Source organism: Esox lucius, chromosome 19 (genome assembly GCF_011004845.1).
Source record: "Esox lucius isolate fEsoLuc1 chromosome 19, fEsoLuc1.pri, whole genome shotgun sequence".
Classification (NCBI taxonomy): domain Eukaryota; kingdom Metazoa; phylum Chordata; class Actinopteri; order Esociformes; family Esocidae; genus Esox; species Esox lucius.
In genome coordinates, this window is record NC_047587.1 from 45,155,041 (window position 1) to 45,168,233 (window position 13,193).

General features: G+C 37.9%; 1 protein-coding gene across 1 annotated transcript in view; it reads left to right on the forward strand.

The window, feature by feature from the left end:
* Nucleotides 1-7,409: 7,409 nt before the first annotated feature.
* The window catches only part of osbpl5 (oxysterol binding protein-like 5), a 191,758-nt gene continuing 185,974 nt past the window's right edge, over nucleotides 7,410-13,193 (forward strand). Inside the window, exon 1 of the mRNA XM_013131244.4 lies at nucleotides 7,410-7,513. The gene's annotated coding sequence lies outside the window, so the exon portion shown is untranslated. The remainder of the gene's footprint in view (nucleotides 7,514-13,193) is intronic.

Below are 13,193 nucleotides of genomic sequence, written 5' to 3' on the forward strand. Positions count from 1 at the left end.
AAGTACTTTTATATCTTCCTTACCTCAAATGATTTACTTTGTTTGCCCATCAAATCTGCAAAAGTAAGACTCATGGTCTAAAATTGCCAATAGGCTCTGTACACAAGTGTATGGACGAACTTCCGATTTAGCCAGATGTCAGCATATCAGTTTCCGGTTTATATAAGGCAATCACTCACGTCGCCCAAAATATCAGTTTTTAGTAGATGTCTCCAGGGTTAGGGTTAAAATAAGCATTAGTGCCTAAAATAAGCATTAGTGATGTCCATCAAATTGTTGATGCCTGGTCCCCTGCTCCAACAAGCAAGTGGAACAAGGGATTCAAAGTCTACGTATCGAGTTATCTGCACAACTACGAGGGTAAGTAGTTTACTGTGGTGTGCCGGCCGGCTATCGGCTAAGCTAGTTAGCGACGTGTTCCTTTTTAGTGTAGTATTAGGCAGGACAATAGAACGCATAAAATTCACCCTAGCCTCAAAAACTGCAAAAGAACGCTGGCTGAGCTGGAACGCTAGCGCATCCCTATAGCAAGTGAATTGAATTTAAAATTGAATAGCTCATATAATAAAACATATGACTACATTGGAACATTTAACTATCTTTAAAGCATGTTTATATATATATAAAAGCTGCTCATGGGACACTCTTGGACTTTCCAGCAACGACAATGACCTTAAGCACAAGGACAAGTTGACCCTCCAGTGGTAACAGCAGAAAAAAGTGAAGTTCTGGAGTGGCCATCACAGTACCGTATCATCGAGCCACTCTGGGGAGATCACAAACGTGCGGTTCATGCAAAACAACCAATGACTTTCCATGACCTAGAGGCATTTTGCCAAGTGGAATGGGCAAGCTATACCACCTGCAAGAATTCAGGGCCTCATAGAAAACTATTACAAAGACTGCTCACTGTCATTGATGCTAAAGGGGGCAATACACATTATTAGGAATTAAGGGTATGTAGACTTTTGAAAAGGGGTCAGTAAAAATCTTTCCTTGTAGCTATGTTTTGTTTCATGGTTGTGCCATTCTGTTATGACCTACAGTTGAATGTGAATCCCATAAGACATAAAGCACAAGTGTTTTGCCTGCTCACTCATGTTTTCTTTACAAATGTTATACAGTGGGGTGAACAAATATTTGATACACTGCTGATTTTGCAGGTTTTCCAAAGCATTTAGAGGTCTGACATTTTTATCATAGGTGCACTTCAACTGTGAGAGACGGAATCTAAAACAAAAATCCAGAAAATCACATTCTGTGATTTTTAAATAATTAATTTGCATTTTATTGCATGACATAAGTATTTGATCACCTACCAACCAGTAAGAATTCCAGCTCTCACAGACCTGTTAGTTTTTCCTTTAAGAAGCCCTCCTGTTCTCCACTTATTACCTTTATTAACTGCACCTGTTTGAACGTGTTACCTGTATAAAAGACACCTGTCCACACACTCAATCAAACAAACTCCAACATCTCCAAAATTATCTTTGGCTATGTCTAATTCCACATGAGGTGCAACACTACATCAAGAACCAATTATGTCTGACATCTTGGAACCTATGGAATAATAAATATTGTACAGTGAACATCATATGAAACCTATAGAAACGCCTCAAAGACCTATCATATCTGCCATCTTGGAGATTTTGTACAGTGAATATTTTGTGAAACCTAGAAAATTCTACATAAAATGAACAATAACTCTGATTGACCTGGCAATCAGCAACCATGTGTCTAATACATGTCACCCTATAGGGTGTTCACAGCTACAAGATAAAATACAAGACAGCGGACAAAATGGCTGATTATTTTAAAACTCATTGATGCATACACCTCATGTGTGCATTATATTATGGCACAATGAAAACACAGACCAGGTATATAACCCACAAAGACACCCAACCCGATTCCTCCACAATGGGTGCCACAGGCCAAGCCCTAATTAATTATCTCAAGATGACACTATTTGCACCCCGATTGACCTAGAATGCTGATCCTTTGTGTACATGCCTGATTCCCCAAGATGTGTAACATTATCAGGGACCAATCATGTCCGCCATATTGGATATTTTGTACAGTGAACATTATATGAAACCTATCAACATTTACCTAAAATAAACAATAACACTGACTGACCTGGCAATCAGCAACCACGTGTCTAATACATGTCTCCCTATAGGGTGTTTAAAGCTAACAGAAATTGTACAAGATGGTGGACAATAAGGCTGACCACAGTAAAAACTGTTGAAGTGCTTACCATGGGATTGTTTCTGCAGCCATATGCTTGTAATATTTATAGGGCTGCTTTCCCCATGTTCATCATGTCACAGGAGAACCCTGTCCCATGGTTGCTTGCAACTATATTTATTCTTATTCTTGTGGCACAAATTGCTAAATAACAGAACATTTTCCATTTAACTTTGCCCACTGAAACTATAGCCCCCAAGTTACTACCTCACGACACCCGCCCTGATTTGTCCACAAGAGGCGCTACAATACACGAATCACTTACCGAATTTCAAAATGATGGCATTTCCACCCCCATTTGACCTAGAATGGTGATTTTGTGTACATGCCACATTTCTCATGATGAACAAAAAAGCCTCATGAACCCATAAAATCCACCATCTTGGAATTTGCTGTACAGTGGAAATTTGGCAAAACCTATTCAAATGCACTTAAAATCAACAATAAGTCCGATTGACCTGCTCTGAAGCATGCAGGTGTCTTTTACAGATGTCTTATTTGATACACTGCCGATTTTGCACGTTTTCCTACTTACAGAGCATGTAGAGGTCTGTAATTTTTATCATAGGTACACTTGAATGATTTTTAAATAATACATTTGCAATTAATTGCATGACATAAGTATTTGATCACCTACCAACCAGTAAGAATTCCTTCTTTCACAGACCTGTTAGTTTTTCTTTAAGAAGCCCTCCTGTTCTCCACTCATTACATGTATTAACTGCACCTGTTTGAACTCATTACACATATAAAATACACCTGTCCACACACTCAATCAAACAGACTCCATCCTCTCCACAATGGCCAAGACCAGAGAGCTGTGTAAGGACATCAGGGATAAAATTGTAGACCTGCACAAGGCTGGGGTGGGCTACAGGACAATAGGCAAGTAGCTTGGTGAGAAGGCAACAACTGTTGGTGCAATTATTAGAAAATGGAAGAAGTTCAAGATGATGGTCAATCTCCCTCGGTCTGGGGCTGCATGCAAGATCTCACCATGTGGGGCATCAATGATCTTGAGGAAGGTGAGGGATCAGCTCAGAACTTCACGGCAGGACCTGGTCAATGACCTGAAGAGAGCTGGGACCACAGTCTCAAAGAAAACCATTAGTAACACACTATGCCGTCATGGATTAAAATACTGCAGCGCACACAAGGTCCACCTGCTCAAGCCAGCGGATGTCCAGGCCCATCTGAAGTTTGCCAATGACCATCTGGATGATCCAGAGGAGGAATGGGAGAAGGTCATGGGGTCTGATGAGACAAAAATAGAGCTTTTTGGTCTAAACTCCACTCGCTGTGTTTGGAGGAAGAAGGAGGATGAGTACAACCCCAAGAACACCATCCCAACCGTGAAGCATGTAGCCCAGCATGTAGCCCAGTGACAGCCCCGAAACCTGAAGGATCAGGAGAAGGTCTGTATGGAGGAGTGGGCCAAAATCCCTGCTGCAGTGTGTGCTAACCTGGTCAAGAACTGCATGAAACATATGATCTCTGTAATTGCAAACAAAGGTTTCTGTACCAAATATTAAGTTCTGATTTTCTGATGTATCTAATACTTATGTCATGCAATAAAATGAAAATTAATTACCTAAAAATCATACAATGTGATTTTCTGGATTTCTGTGTAAGATTCTGTCACTTACAGTTGAAGAGTACCTATGATATGAAATTACAGACTTCTACATGCTTTGTAAGTGGGAGACATGCAAAATCGGCAGTGTATATATTACTTGTTCTCCCCACTGTCTATATTACCAATACTCCAAGGGTATGCAAACTTTCGAGCACAACTGCATAAAGATGCATTTTGTGATTTTTGGCCACTGTTTGTGAAAGTTTTGAAAATAATATTGAAATAAATCTATTAATATTAACTCGACATTCTTAAGTTGTTTCGTAATCTGGCACACGCACAAATAACTACTTTGCAGCTCCTTTCGCACGCTGGTGGCCACTAAGTTGAAGAAGGCAGCGAAGGATAACTATGAACTCAAATAAAAGCGAAAATGTTCATGTCAGTGCAAAAAATAAATGAACCTCTTTCGACTTAAATGGAACTCAGATGCAGTGTGTCGTCTGTCTTAAGTTCCCGACTAGAGTGGAATTTTCGCAAACAGTCCCAGACCAGCCATGGCAATAGTGAACTGCACCTGGTCTGCCTGACAGCCAAGTGGGTGGCTGACAATCTGTCTTCAGGTCCCTTGGTCGTACTGATCAGGAATTTAAATACAAGTGCCCAATGGGTGACTTATAACAACTGCATACATACTAACTAAGACGGACCAGCCAAGTTCGTGTTTTGTTTAAAATCAAATGTTTTGTTGACTGTTATCTTTTTATTTATTTTCAGAATTTGAAATGTGATGAAAGAAATATTAAACAATCTTTTATGTTTTATATATCCAGAATGCATTTCATAAAGGATTAAACATTTTAAGTTACAAAAGTATTTGGTTATATATTGTTACACTTATAAATTACAACTTGCAAGGAGGGACAGCAAAAATGTTTTTGGGGCCAGGAAGTTTCAAACCCACTGCACTGTAAAACCTAATAAGTTCAGATTACTCAAAACCTTTGTGGAAACTGATTACATCAAAATATTTAAGTCAAATAACTCAATTATGTTAAGTAATTACTTAAAGATTTAAATGTATAGGAACTTACTAGTTAAGATTTAAAAAAACAAATATTTCAAGTTTATTGTACATATAAATTAACTGTATTTGGTAATGCCTGAGACATGGTTATTGAACACAGTTATTATCTCTAAATTCACTTTATTGACTGTCAAAAAAATAGTCAACTGTGAATACCTAACATATTCCATAAATCCTTATTTTGAAGTCTTGCAAACCACCTAGTTGCCAGAAAGCCCTGGTTAAAAACACTTTCAGGAAATCCCCAGATTTCTGGAAAACCTGGGAACTTAACCGAAATTATGCAAAGCTACCCACAAGGCATTGGCTTGCAAAGGAATGCAAAATTCCTATTGATTTCCAGCACATGTTTTGACATAAATATTTTTTATATAATTGTTACAATCAATTCAGTAGTGGGTGCAAAATATATGTTTGACTAAATGATTGGATTACTTTAAACAAATGTATGTGTTTGATGTTTGTGTAGCTAAGATGAATTAATCAGTCAAAGTACATGCAAAAAAGGATAATACAATTTCCAATATATGATTTGCAAAAATATCAACTTGAAGCAGAGCATGCTGGTAACTTTTCATTTTAAACTTATAAAAATTTAGTAAAAGTCAGTAAAACATAAACGTTTTAAGTTATTGGAAAACATTTTCTAACTTGAAGTTACACTTATTAGAAACATTTGAGTAAGAAATACATTAGGGTTTACAGTATGGCCTTGCTGGGCCAGGGGCAAAAAAATTTTATGTTCGGCCCTGTTTACACATAACTATAATAACCGTTCCCTAATGAATGAGGTCCCCACCTTATTAGGCCACCAAGAAATAATTTGGGTAAATACTAATTCAGAAATAAATAACAAATAAGGCATAATTAATAGCAAATATTTTCAACACTACTGTAACAACTTCGTCAATAACACCTGTCTGGATATTCACTTCCGTAAGTGGACATTTACATTTCAGGGTGGCAGAGTGGCCCAGTGGTTGGAGCCTCTGATCAGTAACTTAAATGTTGGTAGATTGAATCCCTCAACCAAGCTGAAACATTGGTCATTACATCTCTGAGAAAGGCAATTAACTCTAATTGTTCCCAAGTCAAAAATGAGAAAGTGTTCTAAGTCATACCTACCTCAAGCAGGTAGTATGATTTTTCAGCTGGAGCATGACATCAAATGTAAGGTGGGCTTCCTATGAGCTGGAGTCCTTTGTTAGATTTCTTTATTTTCTTTATTGAATGCAATCAGATGGGCAGTGCCAAAACCTCAACCATTGAAATATGTGGTGTTACATCCTTTGACTAACTCTGTGTTTATATGCTTGTATGTGCTCATCGTTTTTGGTCTCCCTCTCTCCACCACTATGTTCTTCCAATGTGATCCTGTTTGGCTTTGATTAATCGGTTCCTCCAATCAGAGGCCACTTTCTATTATTTAAAACCCAACCCTTCCGGCTTGGTAGATTTTGAGACTTCTTGTGAGATGTTGAGAGAATATTGCTGAATATTTCTGACAATGCTGGTTATTGTTGTTCTTGATGTCACCTTAAATGGGGCAGCTACCGTGTAGACTCCTTCTTACTGTACCTCTAACTTTGGCAATACGGTTGTAATAACTGTCATGCTAATAAAGCAGAATTGAAATGAGCGAGAGAGAGAGAGAGAGTTTGTTTGTTTTTTATTGTTAACCTTTTCTACATGGTAATAATTAGTTCTCTCCCTGTGTCACCTTTTTAGTTACGTTTAACTTACTGTATTTATTTGTTAAACCCTATTGGGAAGGGGAATGCACATAGGGTGTGCATATAGGCAAGATGGCCATGCGCCTACAAATTACCAATAGGATTCTACCTTATTTGTAAGGATCTGGGTGGGCCATTCCCTGTATTTTTGGAGTTAGAGAGTCTAGCTCTGTAGTATTCAAATGGTTAGATAGAACAGAAAACCAGCATGCTTCGGACTTCATAGGGTAAGATTTGAATACCCCTGGTCTAGCTTGTTTACAGGTAGGTAATATCAGTTAGCTGGGGTTTACTCATTGTTCCTTTATGTTGGTCCAACTCAGCCCCTTTACGGATGGGCCCGTAAGGACACTGGGCCCGAGAATTAATCAACATGGCATTCGAGAATTACTAGAGTATAAAGAATCCATGTATATACCCTGTATTTCCCCCCACTCTATATGGATTCTTTATACCCTATTGATTAATTCTCAAATGCCATGTTACATGGCACAATGTCAAGTTTTTTTATAAGGCAGTTTGCATAGGTCAAATAAAAGTACTGAGTTTTGGACATTTTATGCTTTAATAATGTTTTGAATTATTTTATTTTAAACCTATATAGTTATAGTTTGCTCTTTGCATTAATTGGAAAACTTGTTAAAAATGTACTATCTTTTACACTTTACCATCTTTATAACAAATTATACACTATGCAATATATTGACATTGGCACTTTTATTCTGAAGGTTTCCTCATTACAATACGATTATGACGTCATCGTCAGTGTTACTGGCAGAATACTAGTTAGAAAAATACGGCCAAGTCGTGCTGGTGGAGCTAAGCTAGCTGGACTCTGAATGAACTGATATATTTGTGGCGTTACAGGTAGTTATATCTTGTTTAGTGTGTTTTTGTAGATTTGTAAGGCATTACATTTTTCCAAAGCACGTCATTCTTCAATACTAGTCAGTGTTTTAGATTGTTCTCACTACAGTACAACAGTAATGCAGTGTAATTGTGGCTAGCTAGCTACGATAGCAAAGTAATTACTACCTATCAGTATCATAGTTACTAGCTACGTATTTTACTAATAACGTCAGCTATGTCCTTGTTCTGTCTGTGATCACACCTTACGTCGTTACAGCTGTTGACTACATGCTAGCTACTATTTTTAAGCACCAGAATTGACTTGAGACAGCTACATGGCTAGTTGGCCAACGTTAGCTGGTCAAATTAATTGTAAATGACAGCTAACGTTAACTGTAATCAGCTTCTATAGTAAGATTAACACGTTGTTGCTTGCTCTAAAATACATTTCACATTGAATTATTCTGGCTTTCTAACTAATATTAGCTACAAACCGCGCTGATGTTGATTGGGTAAATGTGTGTGCAGTGCTATCCGTTGGATGTCTCAGCCAGCGGTTTTACGTGTGTCGGAGTTGCTGCTTTTCTGTCTGTAAACATAACGGGACTTTCAGGGTAACGCTTTCTTTGGTTATGGCTTCGTTTTCTGTTACAGTTTCAATTCATTAGTCACCTGGATAACAAGCTAGGTAACATTAACGTTGTACTGTTGCCTATTTTTAAATATACTGCAGTCTAGTGGCAAATCCAATTCATACCGCAACAAATCTCCATTCAGTGCCGAGTCATTTAAAGTGATGAGATGGATTCCTTCTGGAGGATTCCACTACCGCTGTTTCTAGGCATCACCCTTATACGTGACATTATTTTCAAGAGGTCTGTGTATTGTTGGTTATCCTAGCTGAGCCATATTTGCACAGGTAGTTAAACGGTTTCAAGAACTGGTGAAACATGACCCCCCTTCACCCAGGAATGTTTATTATACATGGAACAGGCTGCTGGTAATGCATGCAATGCTGTTTAAATGTTTAATTTAATTCTGCATTATCAACATAGCTGTAGTGAGAAGTCTCTTATCTGGGCATTAGAAGGGTATTATGAAGGGGATTAAGTACGTCTAGAAATTAGAGCTTTTGTATGATATCCCATGAGGCCATCAATGCCAAAAATAGAATAGGCGGGACTTCCGCTTGATTCAGCTTTGCATCATCTTTCTCTATCTAAAAGTGGTGCATCGTCTCTAAACTCATTGTGATTTGCACTCAGCTGAAGATTGATATTCAGGCTTGCCTAATATTTCTGATGTTATAGGAAAACACATGGAAATTGAGCTAGAGGTGAAACATCTGGTAACATTAAGGAAGTCACAGAGGCAGGTTTTAACAATCTCCTTGTTTTCTTTCTCCGCCGCTCTCTCTGTTTGCACCTGTGGCCTTTTCCTGTGCGGTAGACGGTTTTGTTCCTTAGTGGGGTATTGGCTGGCCTGCACTGTTTGTACAAGTAGGCCTAGCTGATACAGACCTCTACATTTATATAGCTCACATGTTTATCTGTTTCTCTAAGTCATTTTAACACTTCTGTGAACAGGAGTGCTGTTCTTTATGACTTTTTCCAACATGCACTTTGTGTTTTGCATTTTGGCATGAATAATTTACTTTTTTTTTTCTGATTATCATGCTGTGTTAATGTAGGAATTGTTTATTGTGATTGCCGTTTATCACGCATGAGGGGTAACAGAATTAGATCAGAAACATGCCATTTGATCAGAAACGTGACATATCGGCTTGAGGCTACAGAGTTCATGTCACGGTGAGTATTCCAAACATATTGCCAGCATGGTTTTATATTAGACTTTCATTATAGATGTTTATCACGGTAGATCTTTTAAGAGGAACATAACAGTCCCTGTTACATAGGAAAAATCTATATGATATTGAATGACTGCAAAATGGCTGCCAGCCAACAACAAATAATAGCATCAGCATAGTTCTTATGCTAGGGCAATGCTGTTAAGAGTCACAATAAACATACACTACTCTGGCACAGACAAAAAGGACAATGCTAAAAGATCCACCAGCACTCAACAGTGGTTGCTACATGTAGTCTTAGGTCTTGTAAAGTACAGTCCAAAGCACTATATTTAGGCTGAGTATAAGCCTTCATTCTGTGAACTGTAGATTGGTGTTCTATATAAATGTTGTATATTGATGTGAAATACGTAAAGAAGGCTTACATTTTTATCATCCCTTAACTCATCACTAAATAAATTAAACTGCTCTATTGATCGTTCCATATACAGGCTCAAGCTGCTGTCCTAAGTATTTTGTGCCAATGTCATTATGAGGATAGTTGTTCAAAATAAATGTATGGGTAATTGGATTGTCTCTCACCAATCAAAGTATCAAAGCCAATGCCGTGATTAACGATTTCTGTAGGTTGGCTTTGGCCAACCAATTGCATTGCATCTGGGACCAGTCAGAACAGTAGAAATGTTTATCAACTGTAGTTTTTTTTTTATTCTCAGCTTATCAGCCACACCAAGGTCAGGCCAAGAAATACATGCGTAACTGCACTACCTGGATGTAAGCCCATCTTGTGTATATGGTCTCATGGATGTGCAGAATATGCCTTGAAGGGAGGTGATACCAGTAATTGATACATACATTATATTAATTGGCAACTTTTTCGTTTTAGATCTACACACTTCTGGTTGCTAAATACTTCATCCAATTGCTGCATCCTTTAGAATGATGGTTCCTCAGAGAAAGATCACCTCCCTGGTGGTTAACTGATGGGTTCAAACTGCGAACAGCTGACCATTCAAGGTATAAAGCAGGCCTAATGCATTGAAAAAATTGTGAAACTGACTGTACAGTTTGGTAGGTGCCCCACAGTTTAGGCTTTGTAGTGTAATGCCAAGACCAGCAATAGCCTTATTGCTGGTGTGACATTCATTGATGGTGTTGATACACCTGTTAACGAGGGTCCCAAATGAACACCTGCCAAGCGCCAAAAGCAGAGATTTTATGTTTGGCAAGTAAATCTCAGGAGGTTATCTGCCACACTGGTGGGTAAATGTTTGTACCCAATGTTACCCTCTTATTGTAATCAGAGCAGCGGAGAGGGACGCTGCTAAGTTGTGATGCGCTGCACTGGAAAAACAGAACATTTTATGAAGTACAATTATTTTTTTTGTGTATTTTCCGTCGTGCACAGTATACTATAGCATGAGCATCAGAGCAGAGCAACAACGTTCTGCAGGTTCAGAGTATCAAACTAGCTAGTGAGGTCAGAGAAATGTACAGTGGATATGAAATCTACACACCCCTGTTAAAATGGCAGATTCTTGTGATGTAAAAGAATGAGACAAAAATCTAAAAAGACATTTTTGAACAATTCAATTGAAATTCAAACTGAAATCTTTGAGGGGGAAAATGATAATCTCACAATAACCTGGTTGCATAAGTGTGCACACCCTTGAACTAATACTTTGTTGAAGCACCTTTTGAGTCTATAAGAATGGCACATCTTGACGTGGCAATATTTGCCCACTCTTCTTTTCAAAAGCGCTCCAAATCTGTCAGATTGCAAGGACTGTGCACAGCCCTCTTCACCCCACAGATGTTCTATTGGAATCAGGTCTGGGCTCTGGCTGGGCCATTCCAAAAAAATCTTCTGGTGAAGCCATGCTTTTGTGGATTTGGATGTGTGCTTTATGTTGTTGTCGTGCTGGAAGGTGAATTTCCTCTTTATCTTCAGCTTTCTAACAGACGCCTGAAGGTTTTGTGCTAACATTGCCTGGTATTTGGAACTGCTGATAATTCCCTCCACCCTGGTTCCAGCTGAAGAAAAACAGCCCCAAAGCATGATGCTGCCACTACCATGATTCACTGTGGGTATTGTGATCTTTAGGTGATGTGCAGTGGGGCAATTCCAGCGTTATGGACGTGACATTTGCAGTCAAAACATAAAATATAAATTCTCAGAAAATGCATTTAATACCAATATATTTAAATGTCTGTTTATATGTCCATACTCCCTTAATAAAGGAGTACAGACATTAGAAAAATATCAATCTACACATGCGTTTTATATTTAATATGAGGGAAATACACATGCGTTATGGACGTGACAAAAAAAAAGACGCGAGTTTGTGGGAGACAATATACTTTGTTGAAATTCTGTGAATTAAAATGCACAAGCCAAAATAAATAATACCAGCCGAATGGATGAGTGTCGGCTCTCTATAGAACATACATTATTTATTTTATTTTAGTTTTAAAAAATCAATTTATGAGGAAAAACGGACGTTACGGATGTGACTTCTTTCCGTTATGGACGTGACCGTTCCGAAATCATCACTTGGCTGACGCTGGAAAACTTGAACAGAGACCTTTTTGTGTGTCTCTTTTTATTTGAAACAACAAACAAGTAAGGTAAGTCTGCACAATTAATCAAATTTAAACTGAAATCACCGTGTTATAGATTAGTTCACGCATATCTCTCATGCTGCTAAACTGTAACCGGCATGTGAGCAGCATGTTCAAAACTCAATTCGGGCATGATATTGCTTGCTTGATAATGTGTTTTTATCATCAAGGTGTTTACTTTAGACCCCGAAAGATATGGAATTGATAATGCCTAAGATACATAATCATTATATATGCAGTTTATCATATCGATATTCTCCGGAGTTAAGTGCACCGGTTTCCCCTCAGTCCCGTCAGTGAATTGAAACGCTGTCTGATTGTAACAGTGTGTTGGCCTGTGTCTATATAGAACAAACAGTCTGGAGAGCGTTTTATTTTTTTTGCATGCAAAAAAGCAATCATGTCACAATGATCGCAATATTATGTTTTGTGTCAAACTAATCGCAATGTTTATACCCGTTTTGCGTTGTTGAATGCGCAATCGTGCTTTAAAATAGCCACATTATTGCAAAATTAGCCAATGCATTGAAATAATAATTGAAATGTTATTGTCTGAAGTCAAAATCACAATGATTACTTCATTTCATTAGGCCCGATGGGTTTTTGCCACGTTTATATTGGTTTGGATGTCAGGAGGATCAAGACGGTCTGTGTGAAAGAGACGCCCAAAATACTTACCAATTACTGCAAATAAAGTAGAGATTTTGTCCAGAAATCGCAGATCTACAATCACCACAAATAACTGCCTTTGACCACAGAGGGCGTGCGCGGGAAAGAAAGTGAGTCATCACAGAAGGCGCGTCTCATATTTCTCTCTCTCTCACACACGCACACGCACACTCCATGGTACTAGTATTAATTGATTTCTAAAAAGTTCTGATGTACAGTAATAGAGATCAATTTAATATATGTGTGGGGTTTTTTTAACAGTAAAATTATGAAAGACCAAGGTGAATTTAAATAAGTTTGACTTTTTTCCACTCCATTTCAAGCAATAGATCGATTTATATTGTAAAGGTGATGATTTTTTTTTTTGATTGATTTAATCAGAATGCTTCTTGATTGCCTTTGTTATGTGTCATTATATTGCTTGAAATAAATAAATAAATAAATTAATTAAACAAATATGCGCTGGGCAAATCATGCATGGTCACGTCCGTAACGCATAATTAGGTTGTTTAGAGCAATTAAGTGAGATGATTTGTCAATCATAACTAGAATGGACATATTTTGGCTTTGTACATAAAGTTTCAAATTAATTGTAATAAT